This window comes from Myxocyprinus asiaticus, chromosome 17, assembly GCF_019703515.2.
Source record: "Myxocyprinus asiaticus isolate MX2 ecotype Aquarium Trade chromosome 17, UBuf_Myxa_2, whole genome shotgun sequence".
NCBI lineage: Eukaryota > Metazoa > Chordata > Actinopteri > Cypriniformes > Catostomidae > Myxocyprinus > Myxocyprinus asiaticus.
The window spans coordinates 31381474-31406915 of NC_059360.1; the positions used below are offsets into that span (position 1 = coordinate 31381474).

Below are 25442 nucleotides of genomic sequence, written 5' to 3' on the forward strand. Positions count from 1 at the left end.
TCCCTGAGGTCCACTTATAATGTTAGTAAAGTTTGTTTTGCACCAAACATTTTTACACAGAATGTATTTTGATATGTTCATTTTAAACCCTGTCTCTGGCCCTCTGACTGAAACACTCGGCTTTTGGCTCTCTTTTCCTTTAAAACCTCAGTGTAAATGCCCACTGTTATGATTGGCCAACATTGTACACCCCTCAAATACAGCCATATATGTTTGAAACTCATTCAGAGGAGAAAATGAACCAGCTCCACAGCAAAAAAGAGTTACTTTTTAGGCTTTGCAGATAATGCACATCCAACACAAATAACAAAAGCAATAAAGTCAGTGAAACACATTATATCTGAATGTATCATACTGTTTACTTAAGCCCAGCTGCACCATAAACCACAAATATCAAACAGTCATCATCATATTAGATGTTCATGAATTAAACTGGTTACTTACTGTTTTGCGGTTGGGTCCAGTAGAGTTTTTAACTGCCCTTTAAACTTTAAATAACAGTTCCTTTGTTTACAACCAATCCACACTCTAATGAGCCACACACATATAATCCAAAATGAAAATTAGGATCAGGAACTGTTAAACTTCAACCACTTGATCTTTTCTGATGTTGGGATGCTTCAACAGAGGCCAAAGGACAGGCGCTGGTCTTTACAGCCGAGGCATTCAAGTCTGTTTACACACAGGAAGGGACAAGTTTCTCTCAGCCAGTGGTAGCAGCGAAATGGAGCAGAGCAAGACACAATTTTAGAAGCTGAACTAGTTTCGCTCTTAAAACATGGCTCACATCACCCAAAATGCATCAAAAGAATCAAAGATGTCCATCTAGGGCATGTTTACATAGACCAACAATTAAAAATGGGCGTAAAAATATGTCCAGGATGCGTTTACTCGAAACAGCAACACTCCGGAAGCTTATCAACTGAGCGCCAGTGGCTGGGGCTTGATGTAAAAGTAGGCATTGATGCCTTGCTGTAGAGTCGGTCATGAATTAATGAGCCCCCAAGTGATGTAAGAAAACCACGGAAGTAGAGAACCAGGCGTTTTTGCAGCTTTGTTTCAATTAATGCTTTTTTTTTTTTTTTTTTTGCATTGGGGAGGAAGATTTGAGTTCTGAAACTTACAGTATATTTTTATAATACAATGACCTCATATGTCAAAATATCAAGGAAAATGTAATTCCTCATGATGTGACCCTTTTAAGGATATTGTATAATTAGGCTCAGTTGTTCACCAGACTCATATCAGAGAGTCGTTTCAGAGAGATATACAGACACTAAGCACAGCACTTCAACATGGTAATGAATGAATATTCAACAAATAAATAGGCTAAATAATTATAACATCATATTGCACAAAACTATCAAAGTAAAAAAGTAAGAAATAAGAAAGGCCAATAAAAAGCGGCACGAAATCACTTATGCACACCCTGAAAGCAGAATGACATGCTCAATGTAAATGGAGTACTTCAGGGCGATCCTTGCTGCAAATTTAAAAGCGCAGAAGTGCTAGATACTATTGCGGGTACGTACTGTATTTAGTTCAAGACATCAAGCAGTTTAAAACATTTTTACTGCAACTATTTATTTAAGCAGTGTCAGACAGAATCAGCAAAAGTCTCAAATCTGTCCACATCACCTTACAAAAATGGTAACATTACTCACAGCAGAGAATTTAACGTCCGACAGTGATCCTCTTGAAATGTATTGTTGCTTCTGCACTTTGATTAGTGTAACAGCAGCACATAAAAGGACTAAACCTAAAGCATTAAAGAGACAAAAACATTTTGCAGACTGGTAGTTTACTGTGCTGACTGTTATTTACTGTTAAGCACAGCAAGGTATCATTGTCTCTTAATTAATGTAATGAATGCGTCTCCCATTAAAACTACCACCACTAAAAATATTAATGTTAGTACTCGACCCCACTAATCGACTAGTCAGTTGTTGGATGACTGGTCAATTACTCGACCACCCTGGCACTTCCCTAACAGTAATAGTGTGTACCAAAATCTCAGCAGTAGAGAGAAAGCGTGTGTGCTTGTATGTGAGTTAAAGGTGAAGGGTAAAGATTATATTCAAATGCCTGTTTGGGGTGTGTGGGATGCTGCAGCTCTTCAGCTGTGGCAGTTTGTGTAGTCTATAATTTCAGCTGTCAGTCCAGGTTAGACAGAACACTTTTACCCATGTCTCTGAGTTTTGACAGAGAGAGAGGAATAAAGTCAAGAGAGGACATGCCTGCTTTCCTCTCACTTATCTCCTGAAATCAGCAGGTGCATCTCTTTCCACTCTCCATTATGACCCAGCAAAGGGTCACAGGGTCACCAGGGGTCAATCACTCGATGATGTTCTTTCCCTCTTTCCGCTGCTGTCAGCTAAACTCAGCGCTGATTATCTGCGCCAGCCCTGCCGCACGTGAATCCACCGACCTGACCTTTTTAATTTCATCTGACATTTTTATTATTCAATTTGCCCTGCATTCTCGTATATCGGTAAGGTCCTGTCGCTTTGAAAAAAGTTAAATGATATAGAATAAAAAATCTAGAGTTGCTTGATTGCATTAAATAAATTGAGGGATGGCAGTGTGAATGATAATTGACTATGAATGAGCAGAACTAAATGTAGAGTTAAAATGAGAGTGCCATAAATGAGGAATGATAAATTTAATCTGGGCGTGATTAAATAAGCGAAGACTGCTCTTTGGGGTCGACTACTGGGCTAAACAGAGCGATTGCCTGATGGACTCATCCTTAGCTCAGGTTGAATATTAATGTGAATAGGTGTGTGTGAGAGAGAGACAGTCGAGAAAGAGCACAGATAAGACTTTGATAAAGAAACGTTTTCCCAGGGATTTAATTATGTTGCCTTTTAAATCTGAGCAGGACCAGAGGGCCAAATGCTCCCTGTCCTTGTTGTAAAACATTGTCAGTACTGTTTGACTTTAATGTTCACCTGCTTTGACAAATCTTTAATGTAATTTAGAGACTTACAGGTGCAACATGCTTTTAACATGCTATATAGACCATAGAAAGCAATTACACAGAGAGTACACACGCAGAAGGCACACAAAAGACTCAATATTTAGTTAGTATTACCAAAGCATAAGAGTAAATAGACATGGGTCTGAGTTTCATAGTAAAGTAGTAATAGGACAGATCTTTTGAGAAATTACCCCTAATACCTCATTATATCTCAATTTATGGTGATGCACCTAAAGGTATAGTTCACCCAAAAAGGAAAATCCTATTATTTATTCACCCTCATGTACAGTTCAAACCTGTATGACTTTCTTTCTTCTATGGAACACATGAGGATAAATTGTAAAGAATGTTGATGCTGCTCTTTTTTTTGTTTTGTTTTTTTTTTACATATAAGGGAATGGGGAATGGGGACTGAGGCTGTCATTCCACCTGACATCTCCTTTTGTGGTCAACAGAAGAAAGAAAGTCATATGGGTTTGAAAAATTAAATGAGGTTAAGTAAATGATGAGAGAATTTTCACATAGGGTGACTATCCGTACATTTGGCTTATTGACTCAAAGTTTCAAATGCTGTCTGTCTACTTTCTGTGAAGCTGAAACAGTGCTAAGTGAGACTGACTCTGTTCCTCTACTCATGCCCACCAGTGTTTAGACAGGCAGTTGGAGACGTCTACCTGAGGGGCAGGTATGACTAGAGGAGGTAAAGAGGAGAACATGATGGCCTTAATTAGGATTAGAATTAGTTTGACAGCTTATCAGCATGGTTCCTGTGTGTAGTTGGGAGAAACAGTTACAGAAATGCATTTATCTTACAGAAATTGAGTAAATATGCAATTGTACTAAAGATGTGGTTTGGCTTGTGTAAATATAGTTTTGGTATGACAGTTCTGTTAGAAGTGCATGTAGTTTGCACAGGTTGAGCTGTGGTGCTTATTCAGATGACACAGTTTCCAGTCTGTGGTGTCCAAAACCCATTTCTTCCTCGCTTTCCTCAATAATTTTCTGTCACTCTCTACTATCTCTACCAAATAAAACATAAGTCCAAAGAATGTGTGAAGAATCATTAATTTAAAGGGATAGTTCACCCAAAAATCATCATTTGCTCATCCTCATGTTGTTTCAAACTCATATGACTTTCTTCCATACAATACAAAAGGAGATGTTAGAAAGAATGCAATGGAAGTGAATGGTGACTGAGGCTAACATTCTGCCTAACATCTGCTTTTTGTTCATGGATGAAAGAAATTAATTTGTTTATATATATATATATATATATATATATATATATATATATATATATATATATATATATACACTGGCAGTCAAAAGTTTGGAATAATGTACAGATTTTGCTGTTTCGGAAGGAAATTGGTACTTTAATTCACCAAAGTGGCATTCAACTGATCACAAAGTATAGTCAGGACATTACTGATGTAAAAAACAGCCAAGTCATTTTTGAATGAATTTCCAGCAGCCATCACTCCGACACCTTATCCTTGAGTAATCATGCTAAATTGCTAATTTGATACTAGAAAATCACTTGCCATTATATGAAACACTGCTGAAAGCTATTTGGTTTGTTAAATGAAGCTTAACATTGTCTTTCTGTTTGTTTTTGAGTTGCCACAGTATGCAATATACTGGCATGTCTTAAGGTCAATATTAGGTCAAAAATGGCAAAAAAGAAACAGCTTTCTCTAGAAACTCGTCAGTCAATCATTATTTTGAGGAATGAAGGCTGTACAATGCTTGAAATTGTCAAAAAACTGAAGATTTCATACAAAGGTGTACACTACAATCTTCAAAGACAAAGGACAACTGACTCTAACAAGGACAGAAAGAGATGTGGATGGCCAGATACAGCTAAACAAGAGGATAAGTACATCAGGGTCTCTAATTTGAGAAATAGACGCCTCACATGTCCTCAACGGACAGCTTCATTGAATTCTACCTGCTCAACATCAGTTTCATGTACAACAGTAAAGAGAAGACTCAGGGTTGCAGGCCTTATGGGAAGAACTGCAAAGAAAACAGAAAAATAAAAGGTTAGAGTGGGCAAAGAAACAAACATTGGACAACAGATAATTGGAAAAGAGTGTTATGGGTCTTAACCCCATTGAGCTTTTGTGGGATCAGCTAGACTGTAAGGTGTGTGAGAAGTGCCCGACAAGACAGCCACATCTATGCAAGTGCTACAGGAAGCGTGGGGTGAAATGTCACCTGAGTATCTGGACAAACTGACAGCTGGAATGCCAAGGATCTGCAAAGCTGTCATTGCTGCACGTAGAGGATTTTTTTATGAGAACTCTTTGAAGTAGTTTAAGAAGTTCTGAACTATTTTTTCAAATTGTAATAGTAATTTTTCACGTTATTAATGTCCTGACTATACATTGTAATCAGCTGAATGCCACTTTGGTGAATAAAAAGTAACAATTTCTTTGCATAAGAGCAAAATCTATACATTATTCCAAACTTTTGGCTGCCAGTGTATATAATTAATGGCCAAATATTTAAAGGGAAATGCAGTAACCTAGAAATCACTATTTTCTGCATTGAGTCGCAGCTGTTAAGGGGCTTACACCTTATTTGTGTCGGCATCAAGCTGCGCTTTGAACTCCGCATGACAAGCGTTGCAGATAATATCATGGAAGGGCGAAGTTACGAGTTTGTTAGGTAAGAACGCAGAAGGTGTGCACAGTAAACACTGAAAACGTATTTGGAGAGGCAAGAAATTTCCTGGCAATTGCTTTGATGCAAAACCTGTGTCAAAATCACTTGTAATTATTGGCTGATGCTTTCAAAAGTCAGCATCAATGGGGTCAAAGTTGAAAAACCTTGAGCACTACATTAAAATGATTAAGGGAAGCTCAGTGCGGTGCTGAAGTAATGCTAATGCTTCACTCTAAAGAGTTCAATGTATTGGGCAACACTGATGAGTCATAAGGAAGCCCCATTACACAACAAAATATGTCTTGTGGTCAACTTTAGGTTTAGTCCATTTTACATTATTACTTGTTTTTGGAACCCAGCCAACCTGATTATATTAAATTATATCACACAAGGGCGTAGGTTTGGTTTGAAAGTTGGTAGCGACATATAGCAAGGATAATATTCAAAATGTTGGTATTAAGAAAATGCAAGAAAGTCAATCTGGTAATATAGGCAAAATAACATCAAAATAACGTAAAACAAGTATAATTTCTTACAGTATTTCTCTGCCTCACCATATTAAATAGTAACCTTTAGTTTTAAGAATTTCTAAAGAAAACACTAATTAAGAACTGACCACTGCAGGGTTAGGAGGAAAAATGTGATATGTGATAAATTTAGATAATGCAGTATGCAGCGATATGCGATGCTATAAACCTAAGGCTTATGCTTCAAAATCAAATGTTATTTTTTTTTCAAGAAGATTTATCTCGAGATAATATCCAAGGGACATAAAGTGACATTCTGTAAAGTGAATGCTAAATTAACAATTTATATGTGTAAAATTACATCACAAGATGAACAAATTATAGGGAGAATGGAACATTGACATTTTCCCCACTTTCTGCTTTCCAACTCCCCTCACCCCCACATAATCTTTTCTCAGATTGTTGACACAATCGTTCAATTTTTACTGTGTCTTCCTGAAGAGGGCGCTTGCCGGCCGAAAAAGCAGAAATGTCAATTGGACTGCATTCAAAACTCATGACATTTTTTACTTTTTTGACAGGAAACATTTTGTACACGAAAAGCATGCTTGTTTAAATCTTCTAATTTCAAGGGTTGGACATTAGATACCAATGGAAATTCGCCCGCGTAACCTCCAGAAAATATATATATTTTTAAATCTTAGAAACGACTGTGACTACTGATGCATCCTGAACAGGACTGAGAAAAGGAACAGGTGCCACGTGACAACACCGTTTATGCCCTGCTTTAGAAGAGATAAATACACATACAATAATTTACACATTAATAATTATACTAAAGACATTTAATAGAAAATAAACACATAGTGCAAAATTAAAGTATTTTCTGTGTGGTAAGATTGTCCAAATGTTGGTCGGGATATTTCCGATTTTCTGAAAGTTGAAAGTCCCTATCATCCCTACCTAAAATTATACCTATAATATTATCTTACATTACAATACATTGTGCAATAGTGCAATATTTTTGTCCTAAATTCTTCACTTTCACACATTATTTTAAGGCTGTCCGATTAAAATACACAAGACCTTATTTTGCATGAAGGAAGACCTTTAAGTTTCTGTGTTTCTTCATTCTGTCATCTCCACAGAAATAGAGTAAGTGGGCGTCACCTCCTATGTGTCACTGCTTGTCATTGAAATCGTTAGAGGGGTTGTGATTGTCCCATTGGCTGACCTCTCTCTTTGTTTCTTCCCCACATCAGTAAATACTGCTTCTTAATTCACTTACACACACACGCACACACACTGCACAATCAAAGCCCATTAACGCATGCAAATGTGCGGCCACTTCAGCTGCTTGTCACCGCCGCCTGGCGCTGCTTTGTGTACGTTATTGTGGCATCTGCAGCGTGGCACTCTGGGACGTGCCCACTGACACCGTGTACGAGCGCACAGGGAGCGCAGTGTCCCTGGTGTGTGCCAGCACGGAACGCACATTGTGTTTTGATAAGCAGTTTCACTAATTTCCCATTCAGGTCATTCGCACGTCTTAATTTGGGAGGAACAATGAGACCAATTGTCGCATAATTTTTATTTCTTTATTTCTTCTTTCTATATGGTGATTCTCTGGTCACAGTAGGCCACAGGACCAAAATTAGCTTACCTACCAATCAGTGTGTTTGCATGCAGAGCAATACTCTGACAACTATCAAAAATCAGTTTATTCAAAAAACCGAAAAAGTAAGAAACCGGCATTTACATGAGATTTGAAATGAAAATCAAATACATTTTATTGTCACTTCACCATATACAAAAGTGCAATGGTGAGTGAATGTCTTGGGTCCATCAACAAGCAGTAGTATACACCATTATACAGGTATGCACATGTATCAACAATATACATAATATACACAAAAGCACAATATACACATGATATACACATTATAGAAATTACACACAATAGTACACAATATAAACTATGACAATTTAAGTTATACACCACAATTTACACATAGAGCAATATGCACAATATGCGGATTATTCTGTTCTTTTGAATTTAAAACATAAACAGGCATAAGCTGCTAAGAATGCCAGTAAAGGGGTTTACTTGCAACGCAAATTCAGAGTAATGGGCAAAATGTACGTGTGCCGATCATACCCCAATAAAGGGACGGTATTTAAGCGTTTACCTGACATTACACATTGTCTGCTTGTTAAGCATAATAGGTGTAAGTAAATGCTCAATGGTGAGTGAATTGGAAAAACTTTCTGGTCATAAGTATTCCAAAGTATATATATATATATATATATATATATATATATATATATATATATATATATACAGGTGCATCTCAATAAATTAGAATGTTGTGGAAAAGTTCATTTATTTCAGTAATTCAACTCAAATTGTGAAACTCGTGTATTAAATAAATTCAATGCACACAGACTGAAGTAGTTTAAGTCTTTGGTTCTTTTAATTGTGATGATTTTGGCTCACATTTAACAAAAACCCACCAATTCACTATCTCAAAAAATTAGAATACATCATAAGACCAATAAAAAAAAACATTTTTAGTGAATTGTTGGCCTTCTGGAAAGTTTGTTAATTTACTGTATATGTACTCAATACTTGGTAGGGGCTCCTTTTGCTTTAATTACTGCCTCAATTTGGTGTGGCATGGAGGTGATCAGTTTGTGGCACTGCTGAGGTGGTATGGAAGCCCATGTTTCTTTGACAGTGGCCTTCAGCTCATCTGCATTTTTTGGTCTCTTGTTTCTCATTTTCCTCTTGACAATATCCCATAGATTCTCTATGGGGTTCAGGTCTGGTGAGTTTGCTGGCCAGTCAAGCACACCAACACCATGGTCATTTAACCAACTTTTGGTGCTTTTGGCAGTGTGGGCAGATGCCAAATCCTACTGGAAAATGAAATCAGCATCTTTAAAAAGCTGGTCAGCAGAAGGAAGCATGAAGTGCTCCAAAATTTCTTGGTAAACGGGTGCAGTGACTTTGGTTTTCAAAAAAACACAATGGACCAACACCAGCAGATGACATTGCACCTCAAATCATCACAGACTGTGGAAACTTAACACTGGACTTCAAGCAACTTGGGCTATGAGCTTCTCCACCCTTCCTCCAGACTCTAGGACCTTGGTTTCCAAATGAAATACAAAACTTGCTCTCATCTGAAAAGAGGACTTTGGACCACTGGGCAACAGTCCAGTTCTTCTTCTCCTTAGCCCAGGTAAGACGCCTCTGACGTTGTCTGTGGTTCAGGAGTGGCTTAACAAGAGGAATACGACAACTGTAGCCAAATTCCTTGACATGTCTGTGTGTGGTGGCTCTTGATGCCTTGACCCCAGCCTCAGTCCATTCCTTGTGAAGTTCACCCAAATTCTTGAATCGATTTTGCTTGACAATCATAAGGCTGCGGTTCTCTTGGTTGGTTGTGCATCTTTTTCTTCCACACTTTTTCCTTCCACTCAACTTTCTTATAACATGCTTGGATACAGCACTCTGAGAACAGCCAGCTTCTTTGGCAATGAATGTTTGTGGCTTACCCTCCTTGTGAAGGGTGTCAATGATTGTCTTCTGGACAACTGTCAGAGCAGCAGTCTTCCCCATGATTGTGTAGCCTAGTGAACCAAACTGAGCGACCATTTTGAAGGCTCAGGAAAACTTTGCAGGTGTTTTGAGTTGATTAGCTGATTGGCATGTCACCATATTCTAATTTTTTGAGATAGTGAATTGGTGGGTTTTTGTTAAATGTGAGCCAAAATCATCACAATTAAAAGAACCAAAGACTTAAACTACTTCAGTCTGTGTGCACTGAATTTATTTAATACACGAGTTTCACAATTTGAGTTGAATTACTGAAATAAATGAACCTTTTCCACGACATTCTAATTTATTGAGATGCACCTGTATATATTATTAAACTATATATATACATTTTTGTCTGTGTTTTTCTTGATTATTAGTGACAAACAGTCTGAGTCAATTTACATGCACATCAATACGCTGATAACTACCAAAATCAGCTTATTTTGAAAATCTGACAAAGCAAGAAAGCCACGTTTACATGATACTTGAAATCACCAAATTATTAAATAAATCAAAACATAAACTGGCATGTGCAACAACACTTGCAGACGTTGGATAAGCTGGTAAGAACATTGTTAAAGGTGTTTACATGCAACGCAAAATTAGGGAAATGGACAAAAATCTACATGTCAATCGGTTTTTGCTTAAATCGTTTATGACCTTACAACGATAATGGAAAACCATTGAGTTGACCACACACATTCTCCTCTTATTTAGCATAATAACACACTCACTGTGTCACTTACAGCATCATACAGTATATGAGCAGGTCTCTGACTCGCGATGAATCTGCACCAGTCACAAAAATTTGAATTTGTTTGTCATATTTTCTTGTTTTTGCAGCTTAATGTGAGAAATGATTGCCAAATTTTGGAATTCTGGAGAGAAAAAAAAACTTTAAGCATCCATAATAAACTTCTGATAGTAAATTTTCTGCTGAGGAAAAAGTTGTTAGAAGATGCACAATTCACAACAGATTAGTAGTGGATTGTATATCATTGATTTGAATGCTTTACATTGCATACGACTAACAAGTAAGGTCAGACTATCATTCTTACAATTCAATTTAGTGCATTTATTATGTTGCGGTTTCTAAAGGTACCGGTAACGCAGTAAAGTTAACTCTGTCGTGTTTACTCGCCAAAGCGTATTTTCACTGGCATCTGGCTCCTTGTAGGCCTGTTTCTCAAACCACAGCCTGAGGTCACTCATGGTGCTCTGATCTCACAAATGAAGATGCAATTTTGTCTTATTTTCAGGCTTATCGTGGCTGTTTTGAAACAGGGTCATCAAAAATGTGCCTTACGCCTGACTGTCCATCTCAGAGTGTGAATTGAAGCTCTTTCCCTCTATGGATAAATTGGGTTTCTGTCAGAGAGAGAGAGAGAGAGAGAGAGAGAAACAGCTGACTCACTCTAAAAGCTGGTGAGAAGATGAAAGAATCCTCTTATGTCAGTAAACTTGTTAAGAGGCTGTGCTGGGCACAGCGTTTTCCCAACGTTAAAAAAAAAAAAAAAAAATTTGGTTTAGTGGTATTTTATGTTTGTGGTAAATGTAATTATTTATTTAGGAAAGTGGCAGAATTTTTTTGCCCCTCTCTCTTTCTTTTTCTCTCTCTCGCTCTGTCAGCCCAAGCCTCGAGATAAGACTTGGCGTGCTCAGCCGTAACCCAGTGACACAGACAGAAAGCGGAGATGCTGCTCTCCCTTCAATGTGACATTAGATTTTTTCTAACCTTAAGCCATCCAAGCCGGTCACATGGGTGGGTGGATGGGTTGGATGGTCAGACCAAGGATAAATGAAAGTTTTGTTTTGTCTCATTTAAATTGCATGTTTCTTTTGCAACCTTGGTATAGAGTTTAGTTCATGTGGTCCAAAAACACTGCGCACACAGATTCAGAGTTGTACAGTAGCAAAGTACAAATATTCATTATTGTACTTAAGTACAGTTTTTGAATATTTCTACTTTACTTGAGTGAAAATATTTCACATTTACTTCATTACATTTTAAAGAGAAAATTAAGATTTTACTCCAGACACTTTTGTTTCTTTTGCGACTGTACAAAATAAATAAATAACACAACTGCAAATGTAAACTGCATGCAACTTGATGATAAAGATTTCAAATTCGCAAACAAATCATTTGAGTCTCAAATTTGGAATCAAATTTGGAAACTGGTCTGAATGATTTGTTTCCAAAATCGATTCGCGAATCTGAATCAAAATCACAAGAGGAGTTTGCACATTATGCCATTTACTTGTAGCAAATGTAACATTTACATTTATTATCAGTTTATTATCCGCCATATTGGGTGTTACAATTTCTCCCATTAATTTTAATACCAGTGCTCCATCCTGGGCTAAATAGCCTCTGGTACTTTATACAACACTGCACAGGTTCGATCCTGGCTTGACTCTCCAAAAAAATTTCCTGTCACTCTGTAATACTGAGCATATTTACATGCACGATTTTACACTGATTATGCTTAATAAGTAGATAACATGTAATATAGGGTGACCATACGTCCTCTTTTTCCCGGACATGTCCTCTTTTTCAGACCTTAAAAAAGCCTCTGGCCGGGATTTCTAAATTTGCGAAAATGTCCGGGATTCGGCTTTAGTTGCATTATGATGTGTATCTCGTCTAATACTTCATTGTGTGCGCATATTTGCGTTGCTTTAACCTCTCTTTGTAAGTCCCGCCTTCTCGCACACCAAATTGGTCGATTATTAGAGGTTTGCAGCAACTATTGGCCAAATTCCTGCCTGTCAATCTCTCCGCGAACGCGCGAAACGCTGTTGTGTTTGGCATCAAACAGCTGCTTGACAGTAACAGCAAATGACAGCTGAGTGGAAACGATGCCCAAAGGAAAGTGCAAATTTACTGAAGATTTGCACAAAAAATTCCCATGCTTTCGTCCAAGTCGAGATCCGTGGAAAGCAGAATGTATGACATGTAAAGCTGGGACTTATGTGTCAGTTGCTAATAAAGGTGCAAGTGATTTAGAAGCACACATTAGCTCTGCGAAGCATTAACGGTTCAGCAAAAGGTGAAAGTTCATCAGGTAAATTAATGGACTACTTTTTGCGACCAGGTAAAATTGTTATCACATTGCTTCATTTTCCATGGCCATTCAAAATAATAGTAATAGTAAATGAAGGTACACTCATGGCATCAAATATTTTATTTTAGAACTTAATTTGTATTTATATATATATATTTATGTTATGCTAATAGAGTGTCTTTTTCACTGTATTAAAGTTTGCATTCATAGTAACACTGTTTTGAACACTATTATGTTTCACGTATATTTTGCGTAATATTTCATTGTACTATGATTTGACACAATAATTCTAATCTTGAATACTATTCAGGAGAGAAAGTATGCAAATTTGGACTTGGGTTACTGGCTAATAACAAGGCAAAAGTTGCCAAAAAAAAAAAACCTGCATCTTTCTTTTTATGTGATATGTCATCTCTTAGCATCTGTAGCTGAGTGGTGTCCCAGTGTTAATGTTTGTTTAAGATTGAATACAAACAGATAGGAAGAGTATGTTTGCGTGCCTTTGTTGTGTTGCTGCCCAGTGGTCCAGGGAGTTGTCACAGGACCTGTGTGTGTATGTGTGTGCATTTCTCTGTGCTTGGAGGAGACAGCGGAGCGTTCACCTTGTTGAGATGTGCAGAGTTGTTCCACACTGTGCTGACACCTGGCACAGAGCTCTGGCTCAAATCCAGACATGCACACACAGCAGGAGGATGTGTGTGTGTTTGAATGAAACAGAACCAGTGTGTGAGTCGTGTCACAGTCTGGTGTGTGTGCCAGCATGTTGTGTCAGTGAACACCCTTGAGATGCATATGTTTATTTGTGTAGACTCGAGGATTTGTGCATTTTTCAACTCTTTTCATTTTATTGCAGGTTTTTAAAGTGTATGAACTCAAACTGTCCCTCATTTAAACCAGTCAAAAGTTTGAATGCCTGAAATGTTGCTCATGATCGTAAAAATATAAAGGCTTTGTCACGGTTCCGGTGAGTTTGTCGGTTTGTTCTGTTTGTTTTGTTATTTCTCTCCCTCATGTGTCTCAGGCGCTGCCGGCATGCATGATCAGTGTTTCCATGGGAACACTGATTGTTCCCAGGAAAATGCTGATCATGCCACTAATTAGCGTGCTAGCAGCACCTGGTTCTCCGCTGATTCATTGCCTACTTAATCCCTTCGTTTTGTCAATATCTTTGCTAAATTGTTGTTTAGTGTGAAGTAACTTACCTTGCTTTCTCTGCCTAGTTGGTCCTGTCTCATGTATCTGTTTGGTTGCCCGTCTCTGCCTGCATGTCATGAGTGTGGTTACCTTCCATTTTTGCTGTGCGCTCACGACTCTTCATCGGAGGATTCCTCGTCTCTGCCTGCGTGTCGGGAGTGTGGCTACCTTCCAGTCTGCTGTGCGCTTGTTCTTTCCACCCACAAATTTTCAACGGAGGATTCCTTACGGATCTGCTCACTGTGCGGCCACGGCGCACACGCATCAATGAACACCTATCTCCTGCTTACTGCAGCCGGTGCCGGGTTCTCCACTCTTTGCCAGCTCGGCTGAAGTTACAATTTATTGTTAATAAATCCTTTAAACTGTTCCTCTGCTCTTGGGTCTCTTTGTCTCGCTTTCTGACAGGCTTATTCTAAAATGCTTGAAACTAGTTTTGTGGACAAAAATTAATTATGACTACTTTTCATTTTCTTTACAAAACTACATTTGAAATAGGTAAGTTGGACCAAATTGTGCAGGAAAATTAGCCAACAATTGCACAGCATACATGGGAACTCCTTCAATAGGCCTACTGTTTAAAAAGCATCCCAGGCTGCACCTCATAAAGTTGTTGGAGAAAATGCACATCATGTGCAGAACTCTATAGCAAAGGTCAGCTACTTTGAAGCAGCTGAAATATCAGATAGTTATGATTTCTTTAAGATTTTTTTGATCACCACATAATTCCCATACCTCCATATGTGTTATTTCAAAGCTTTCATAACTATTATTCTTAAATGTGGAAAATAGTAATAATAAAAAATGAGAATGTGTGTGTGACTTGTAGTTTATTTATAGACTGAATGGTTTTTTTTCCGTTCTTTCCACCTTTCTGAGTTCTCTCTGGTGATAATGTAGAAGCCAGCCTGATCTCGTGAAAATTATGTGATTGTGATGACATTTTTGGAAAATGACATTGCATAGTTTATTACACAGATCACACAGTTCCGAGATGAAATGTCCACTGTGAAGCGCTAAAAGCAAATTCAAAGTTTTCCCAAGCTATCGAGTTTTAAATCAACTAAACTCATCTCCCTACCAATGGCCTTAAGCCTAAACCTAACCACTAGTGTCATAAAACCAAATGTTCACTCCCTGTGTAAAAGGCTCCGTAGGAATCTGTTGTTAATCCAACTGAAATTGCGTCAAAAAATCTTGTTTGGTGTGAAAGGACCTTTACAAGTCATGCACTATACATGTTTTGATGTCATAAGATAGCATTATGTGAGGATCAGAGTGAAAATTGTGTATGAACTCATAATCTGCCATTTTATTTTTTTATTTTTTTATTTTTTTTTTTGTGAAAGTGAATAAAATTAATTGTTCTAGTGTTTGTTTCACCAGGAAACTGTAACGATACATACTAGCCTCTTAAAAATAATTTTGTAAAAATGTAGGTATAGGACCATGATTCTTTGAGATCAGATTGGTAGACGCACAATGCAGGACTCTTGTTGCATTTTTCTGCTAATGTTTTGTTTGCCCTTCCTCTTTCTCTCTTGCTCTCTGGTATTCTCTCTCCTGTTTGGACAGACTCCTGTTTCAGTTTGATCAGATGTCGTTCTGCCTGGTGGAGCTGCATTTGTGGTCCTTCAGGAGCAGCCTGCAAGTCCAAGGTAATTAAAACACACTGAACATCTCTCTTTCACACGTTCAGCCTTTTTTTTCCCCAGCTGCCCAATGCGTCTCTCCTACTCCTTTTCTCATGTGTCTGTTCTTTTTTGTCTTCTTTTCTTCTCATTAAATTGACCCATTCTCCTCTACTTCTCTCTCTTTTTTTTTTTTTTTTTTTTTTTTGTCTTGTGTAAAAATGAATATTAATTCTTTCAGAGCTGGTTGTATCACACACTTACGGTAGTTATTATTATTACACCAGTTCAGTTCAGTTGTTAGTCTTTTTATTAGAATGATTCTATGGCCTATAATTAAATGGATGGCACCCTTAATTACTGCTTTTAAGTGGTAGCATATGACAAATACTTCATATCGCCAACATTTCAAGTGGTTTCACCATTCTTTTTGTTATTTAATGGTGCTATATTTTCAAAACAATTGCATGATCTGCTCCTGTTTCTCAGTGCAGTCAGAGATGCTTTTATCAGGTGCGAGAGAGTCTGAAACTAAGCCTGCATGATTCACTGTTTCCCTTACTGACATGCTGGTCCTCAGATTTTCAGATTTCACTCGCCAGTGACTGAGTAGCCTAGTATTTTGGCACCGAGATCCTTTCACTGTGTGTTGAAATTAAAAGTTTAGTTTGACTCATTCCCTGTAATGTGTCCAAAGATGTGAACCATGCAATCCATTTGTCATTGAATAATGTCTCTTTTAATATCCTTTCTGTTTTTACAGTACGTTGTTGACCAAAAACAACAACAAAATAGAAACATTTAGACTCATTCTAATCGCACATAGCACGGATGAGGAAAAGAAACCATTCGACTCCACTGTTGTTAATATGCGCTCAACCAAAACACTTCTGTGAGACCCTTGCTGAACTTCCGACCATCTTTAAAGAGACAATACCTTTTAAGCACTTGATATACATATCAATGTAAAAACTTGTAAATAGCTCAAATTTGAAATTGCTCAAATATGACCAAAATTATGAAAAACTGATAAAAAAAGTTTTGTACATTTTTACTTATATTTTTATATTTTCTTAATGTTATAAGTTAGAAGGTCCCCTGTATAATTAACAGAATTAGCCGAGAAATGATGTATCACGATATATTGAATTGTGACAAACGTACTGTATCGTGAGGTGGCTGCCGATACCCAACCCTGGTCAACATACAAGTTTAGAACAACATGAAGGTGAGTAAATTTGTTATTTTTGACTGAACTGTTCCTTTAACATCTGGCCCTCTTTTATTTTCTTCCTTCTCCACTCTGTGTTTATTTTTCTTGAGTCAGTTGGCTTATGTGAGTGTCAGAAAAATTTGTATTTTCCTTTCTCACTGGCAAGTTGTGTTTTCAGTTATTTGGAAAATTCTGTGATAACATGTCACATTTTGTATGCATGCATGTTGTTCACTTGTTACCGTGTGCTCTGCAATCTCTGTATATATGTATTTATGTATGTTATTGTAGCTCTATATTGCATGTAGCCAGCCCTCCTGACCTCCACAAGGGTGGAGTCATGAGTGAAAAGAGAGAGTGTGAGAGAGTGAAGTTTGAATCATCCAGTGTGCATGAATGAAAATTTTAAATGCGAAAGTGGATGGATGGTGGAGAGGGTGTTGTCCATCTTTATTTGTTATTCTTTGTCAAAGGTGCACAGTCGCAGCCCATTACCAAATTCTCACAATTGCAGCAGCAATATGATAAAAGATAAATAAAATGGTTACACTTATTATTAATAGTAATTGGAATATTTTTTTTTCTGCCAAAGATAAGTCTTTTCTTTTCTTTTTTATTTGTTTAAAACTCCTCTCTCTCTTTTTAATGTTCTTTTTACAGATAAAGATATTGGCACATACCAATTCTATGACAAAGGAGAAACTGGTATGTATGATTTTTTAGTAGAAACTTCCTTAAATTTATTGTTCATTTGTTTGTTCGTTCATGCATTCATTCACACATTTTTCTCTAATTCTTTTCTAATCCTGCTGGTCTCTGTAAATTTCTCTGGAATTATGTTAATTCAGGTTCCGTATTCCCAGTGAGACTTCTTCGACACCATACTGCTGGGATGGTCACACATCACAGTTTCAGATGTTCTTTAAAAGTTTCTGATAGTGCCACCAGGTGTTTTGCAGAAGTTTTTAATGAGTCATGAATTAAACATTTAATGATTCTTTTCTGTGATGCCTCGTGACAGGGCTCTCTGGCCAGCTCTGAAAAACGATGGTCTAAGAAGAAATAGCCTGCTGTATTAACCAGTAACAAAAACAATGCTAGTTGTTTAATTTGACTTCAAACATGTGAAGTTAGACTTGAAAGAGTTTATTTGTTCTGTTGTTTTGAGAATTTAGTCCATGATAAAGTATTATTATCTTTCAAACATAAAGGCTTTGATGTTATAACAGCTTTCAGATGGTTGAAGTCTCATGAATTTGATGTCTCTGAGAATTAAGAAGGGGGAACACAGTAATGCACCATTAGTTTACTTCTCACAACTACTGCTTATTATTAAGAAAGACCCTAACCCTAAAATCAGAATATTAATATTTAATCCATAATATCATTGTATTAACAGGTCTTTGTTAGTGTATGTTCACGTGAGTGGTCGTTTCTGTACCCTAAGACAAACATTACGTCATACTGACCTTTGGCTCTGATGGTGATTTCTTTTTTTAATACTGTAGATCGATATTTATTTCCACAACATCCCATTTGTGAGACATTATGCTTGCATAGTCAGAGAGGAGTGATTTAAAGTTGTTGAAAATCGAGGTACAGAATTTAATGGAGTAAATGTGTTTCCAAACCTTTTTTTGTATGTACCCACACAGCCCCATCAGTAAGGCTCAAGTACCCCTTCATCGAATCTAAATAAGAAATGTGTCTGTTTTATATCATTATTAGCTATTATCCTGGATTATCATTCATGTTATTAAAGTGAGGTACAAAAAATAAGGTACCTGCTGTGTCTCCTGGCGTCCAGTAGATGGCGAAGGAGACCCATTCTTTTGTGATGAAGGGGTGTTCTTTCCACCCCTCTGACCTGGAGCAGATGTGTGTGTCTGGGTCAGGCAGGGGCAGAATGGCCCTTATCTGATTAGCAGCAGTAATCCTGGAGCTGTCCAGCAGGTTCAGGCCTCCAGCAGAGGGAGGCAGTGCTCCTGAAGAGCGAGGCAGGCATGGGGGCCGTCTGGCTGGGTTGCTGAGGGCTGGAGATCTGGGACTCTGGGGGGAGATGGGGCTTAATTTATGGTAGCATAGCACAGTGGAGAGAGCATGCTGACAAAGCAAGAGGGAACAGAGTTTGGTCTCACCTTCACTCTGGGCCCTAGTTTCCTTCTGTCGGCATACCTCTCCTTCTCACTGTATAAATCAGTCTTTCTCTCTCTCACTCTGGGGTGAGATGGCAACAGAGTGACCATATGCCGAGAAAGACGCTTGAGGGAGTGTTTACTTAAGCAATTTCACACAAGCAAGAGTGCTGTTTTAATGTATATCAGCACGGCTGTGATTCATTCATAGACACGAGGCCGCAGGTTATCACAGCCGTGCTGATATTCAGTACAAAGCATGATTGTGAGTGTGATGTTGCCTTTATATAACAGTTCTATAAACACTGAAGTACGGTAAATATTGAGTATCTTATATTTTCAACACATTATGGCTAGTTATTTTGTTAATTTCTGCTCTGCCAACTGAAATACTTCCAAAAGAAGCAGGAGGATCAACCGTTGCACAGACAAGCAGAGTGTTGCAAACACTGATGAGTCCCAGTGCTTTTATACTAAATATCAGCACTTTTGGAATGCCACTTGTGTTTAACTAGCCATTGCACAGAAAATGTATAGATGTGTCTAGCAATTCAACAGACAGTATGTGCCTTCATAAAAGTCTTCAGTACCAGCCATTCCTTACAAAAAAGTCTTGTACAGTAATGGTATCAGATGTTATAGTGGATATACTGTACATCTCAACTATTTTTTCATCGACTAGAAATTGCTCTTTATGAGTGCAATCTATATAAAATGTTTGGACCCACTTTATAGTCATAGTCTTTAACTACTATACAGTAGTCTTAGTCTTTAACTACTATGTATTTAAGCATTTAATTCATTGTACTTATTATGTACATATGTGTTGTTGCATTATAATTACATTTAAAGTACCTGCATTTAATTACATCTGTAGTTACATTGTTAACCTTAACCCCAAAGCCTAAACATTACCATACCCCAACCCTTACCCTAAACCTAACCCTACCCCTACTCCTAAACCTACCCATACCTCAACCTAAGTTGCAGCAAATATGAATTTTTTGAGAATTTTGCAGAACAACATGTAGTTACACAATAAATATACTGTATTGTATGTATTTTAATGTTAGTACATAGTAGTTAAAGACATCTAATATAAAGTGGGACTGTGACAAGTGACTGGAAAAGTCAGGGAAATTGGTCAAAGGTGTGGGAACCCTGATGGTAATACCATGGTACTGAAAGATTACTATATTCATACTGTATACCATGATATGCACATGGCACTCCAAAGTTCAAAGAATATAATGGTAATGCCGTGTCCATGGTAATACCAGAGTACTTTTTGTTAGTAATTGCTTTGTTATGAATTAACCATATCCTTCCCCTCCACATTTAACCATTGTACAACTTTTACTTTTTATTATGTGTATTAGTTTAAAGGCAAGTATAGCGTTGTTTTGCCCATATTACTGTAGTTTATTACAGGACTATGATTTATTCTTCAGTTGGAGTTAGGATTTTGTCAGATGTTCACTACCAATACGGCTACTGTCTTCCCACCAGAATGCCCAGTTGCCTCCTACCTGCTCACCCTGCTGGTGGGGTAACTCCCGTCGCCCTCAAGAAAAACACAAACACCCTTATCAGGAGACACAGACCCGTCCTTCTCTCACCCCCGTCCTCCTCCTCTCCCACCCTCTCTCCTTCATTTGCATTCATTTATTTCTGCATCCTCTCACTCCTAAAAGGGAGGAGACATTTCTTAATAATTTAATAATAAGAAAAAAAAATAATCAGATTGGATTTGATTGTGGAATCTTTAAGAAAACAAATAACAGTCCTCCTCTGTTTCCTTGGGTCCCTGTCTCAGATGGATGTATTAATGCATAAATGCAAACACATACTCGCAGATTGAACTCAGCCGAGAATTCTATTAACGTTTCTTTCTCTTTTTTTTCCCTTCGCTGGTTTGCTCCGGAGGGAAACAGAGACTGAGATCTAAGCAGAAATTTGGGGGGCTTTGTGAGCGGAACGACGCATTTGGAGTGGCGTTTTTAATGTGTTTAATATGTTATGGTAACTTTGAGTTCTTCCCTTGGGTGACTGTGTTAACTCATGGTGAGCTGATTGAATAAGACTGTGACATTAAACAGAATTTAGCCCCTATTGCACTATTAGTTATTATTTCTCTTTTAAATCCTTTCTGTCTACAAAGTTAAGTAAATATTTTGGCTTAATTATGATAATGGCCACTTAATTTTGAAGCTACTAAAAAAACAGGATATTTATTATCTATGCTTTTAATTTGTAGATTCATGGAAAAGATTATTTTTAGAGTTTGTTGTGAAAAAGACACTGACTTCATTAAAATTGGATATAACTTCACACAGAAAAGGTTAGTAATATATTTCAGCACTCTAAAATCATGTTAATATGCAAATTGTTTATGTCTTGCAGCTTTACAGTGAGCTTTTTAACATTTACAGATTGGCCCAATTCACTTCCATTGTTAGTGCCTCTCTGTAAACCAGCGTTTTATCTTTTTTTAAAGAAAAGGAGGGATAAGTCAAAATTATTTTTTGTAGTTATCAACATTATGCCATAAATGCTTTTGATTGAGCTTAACTTGTGTTCAACCTGGAATATTCCTTTAAAAATGTTCTTGTTTAAAAGTTTAAAATTCATAAAATCTTAAAACTAATGGAAATTTAAAATATAGAAAAAGTGAATATACATTTTTCTAGTTATGCACAGCTCTAAAATATTTCATTGACTAAATATTGTTAATGTAGAGAAAACCTTGCTCGCAAAAAAAAAATAAAAAATAAAAATCGTTTTTGAGTCGGTTCTTTAAAACAAATTGGTCAAACTGATACATAAATTGGTCTAAATAATTTATTAACTAATTGGTCTAAAATTAGACTGAAATAAGACACTACTTTTTTTGTTTTAAAACTCACTAAAATAGGCTTTTTATTTAAGAAAAAAGTATTATTTATTCTCATTCATTCCCTGTTTTTATTTGGCATATGTGCTGGCAGAATTCTGCAGGATCTGCGCCTGCAGAATTCTGCAGAATTGCAATGGATGTTCAATTACAAAAGTTCTACACATCCCTCACCCCTTGCATGTTGGTTTATTAAATATTTTGGCTAATTTTGGTATGTTTTCAGCTTTCAATAAGAGTATAGTACTCTCGGCTCAATTTAACACATTTGACTATGATTAAATCCCTTCCGCAGAATTCTGTAGATTTTTCCTCAAAAATCAGCTCAACAGATTCGAAAAAAAAATCTGCAGATTTGACAGGGCCTGCCGATGTGTTCATACCCAAATCATCAGCAGGATTGAAATGAGTGGATTTAGTTCTTGAGCTGTCAGCTCAGATTCATTTGTATGGTGACCTCGGGTGGAGCTGTATTTCAGGATCAATCCTCTCCACCCTTAAAAAAACCCAGACAAACACAAAAATGCATTCTTTGGTTGTTTTGGCTGTCTTTTATTCCATTTGCCTCAGATGATGTTGCATTTCATACCTGTGCCCTCTCTCTCTATCTTTCTGTCACTCAAGTCGAGGTTACCCATGGTTCCTTAGTAACCGTTGTCCTGAGAAGCTGTGTGATGCCCTAAAGGAACTAGAGGTATTTGTTTACATTTCCTGCAGTCCGGTTAACAAATAGGAGCATTCTCTCTCTCTCTCTCTCTCCTTTCATAAGGAAAGAGAAAATCCCCCGACCTCTCTCGCTCTCTCAGCACCTGTGTGGGTGCCCCTCTGTCATCGTTGTGGATATTTGAGGGGGATGATTGGGACCGTGAGCTGGTTCTCTCTCTGCCTCTAGCTCTCTCACACAAACCTAGCTTTGTTCAGTCCAACTCAGGCTCATTTTTGCAGCCTCTCCGTATCTGAAACTGGAAACATCCTCCTAAACCTGACCCTGAAAATGGACAGTCAGCATCTACTCATTCCTAGTACACTGAGCAGGATACACAGGAGCAAGAATTCTTTCTCTCTTTCTCTAACTAACTCTCTCTGTCCCTCTTTTCTCAGATCTGCTGCAGTCAAGCCTAGTCTTGAGTATCAGATGGAGATCCAAGCAGTGCTGTCAGGTACCTTACCCAGCATGCACCAGTGGCCTTCTTGGCATGTGTTGGCTCATGAAACAGAGGTCAGGCAATGAGCATATGCAGACTGTTTTTGTCAAATACTCTAAGGGCATTTTTCTCTTGGATAAAAAAAGATTTCCTTCCCAGACACATAGCATTGTTGGTTTTTTTTTTTGTTGGTTTTTTTTTCAATCTCATGTGGATTCTTCAGACTCGTACACACACACACACACACACAGACACACACACACACACACACACACACACACACACACACACACACACACACACACCCTATACACACATTTTCCAGAAACCAAAAGTGCCTGATTTCAGGCATTTTGAAAGGTCAGAAAAACAAACATTGTTCGATTTTTGTTTGGTGGTTGGTGATGGTTTTACCTGGCCAGAAACAGGGTCTGATTGGACTGTGTGACCTTTATCTAATGTTATAAAGATGAAATTCCCTCTCTGGCTACATACAGCCTTTCCAGACAGAATTATATCATCCAGCGTAATCTCACTGAAAAATATTTTACATTAAAAATGTAACATATTTTCCTTCCATAATAGTAAAATGGGATATAAACAGAACAACAAGAAAAAAATTTGAGTGGCACTTGATTTTTATCATTGAGAATATATTGAATTGTTTAAAGTGGCAATTACATGCCAGGATAGAGCCAGGCAATTGGAAGGGAGGGGTTGAAAAAATTTGGAATTAGTGACTGCAAACAAAAAGGCAAAGTTATTAGATTAAAGATATACAGTATATTTTTTTAATAGTGTGATCCACTGAATCATGTACAATAAGTATTAGGAATAGGGATGGTATTCATAAGGCATTTAACGGAATTTAACGATTCCTGTTCCTTAATGGTTTCATTAATGATTCTTTTAGTACTTTTGAGGAAGAAATATTTAGAAATAAGAAATGCAATTCTTATTGGATTTTGTTTCATTCTTATTGCCTTAGCAGTCATTTACCAAATGATGAGATCATTTCGTAGTTTAACAGAAATGATTCTTGCAAATGGTATGTTTACACAGACTTTTTAAATAAGATATTTGATTAATTCATTTTAATAAAATACCACTAATTACAACAAAACTGATAATGAATATTTTAAACTATTAATTTTCATATCAACAACCATCTAGTAATTAGTCTGAATTCTTGGTTCATTTCAAGTCAGACATGACGAATTGAATATCTTGCCATTCAGTAAGTTTTTGATTCACTTAAAAGAACAGGCTGATGTAAGTCATTTTCTCGTTAGGAAGTGCTGTATGTTTTGTGGTGTAGATTCAAAAGAGCCGACTCATAAGTGTCATTCGTTCGGGAATTGGGCTACACTGGTTGTGCTGTATGTTTTAAATGAACTGGCTCATAAGAGTTATTCGTTTGAGAATCAGACTACACTGGTCGCACTGTGTGTTTCGTGTTGTTGATTCAGTAGCAGTGTCACTGTGCCGCTGAGTGATAGGAGTAAAACTGAGTATTTTAGCACAGTGTTGCATCCACATCGGCAGAACAATGCACGTTAATGGATCTGAAAATCAGGGACTAAAAATGGTTCAAGGAACGAAAACAGAAACTGGGAACAAAATCTCTTTCAATTGTTCCAGAGTAAATGCTTTATTTTTAAATGCTGTATATAACTGGTTAATTTCCAAAGATAAAAGGGTTTATCACAGTAAATTTTCGGAATTGCACCACTTCCTGTTGCCCAAAAAATGGGGATTCACTAGAACATTATAAATATGTGTTTTAATCCTGAAGAAAACTGCTGCATTTCACATATCTTTGCCTAATCGCATGTTGTAGATGTAGCCTTCCGTGACATGCTCAAGATTTTTGGCAACTATATATAATTACTACATACAGTATACATGCATAATTAATCCAGATGCAAGGAAAAATATTGAGGTAAGTACATTTTTCTGTTGTTTCCAAGTCTTCCCTGAGTTATTGTAAGGTATGAAGCTTTAAAACAGATTTGATACTGCCAGGTTTTGACTGAGAAGCAGATCTGTAATTAAAACAAATAATTAAACAAATATTTAGTAATTGAAATAATTTGTATAAGATGACATTAAGTCCAGACATGCCTAAGCAGTGTTATTTTATATAGGCTACTGTATACTATGCTTGCTATGATTTCTATGCTGATAATTCCCCCACATGAGAAAAAAAAAAAAAAATCTTATTTTTTATCTTATTTTGGGTTTAGTCCCTTATTTTGAGCTTGTTCTTCCAGAACAGGTCGTTTGTTTCTCTTGCAAGTTCTGGCAACACTGCAACTGGTATATCACCTACCCTTAGCAAAGAGTACTGTCAGTTTAAAAATAACATTATTAACAGTACTTTTATTTCATTGTAACTGGTTACCAATAAGAAAGGAGGCTGCAGAACGCCAGAACCAGAATGAA

At 37.2% G+C, this 25442-nt stretch overlaps 1 pseudogene; it reads left to right on the forward strand.

Moving 5' to 3' along the window:
• LOC127454962 (WD repeat-containing and planar cell polarity effector protein fritz homolog) overlaps positions 1–25442 on the forward strand; it is an 89998-nt pseudogene that overhangs the window by 17390 nt on the left and 47166 nt on the right.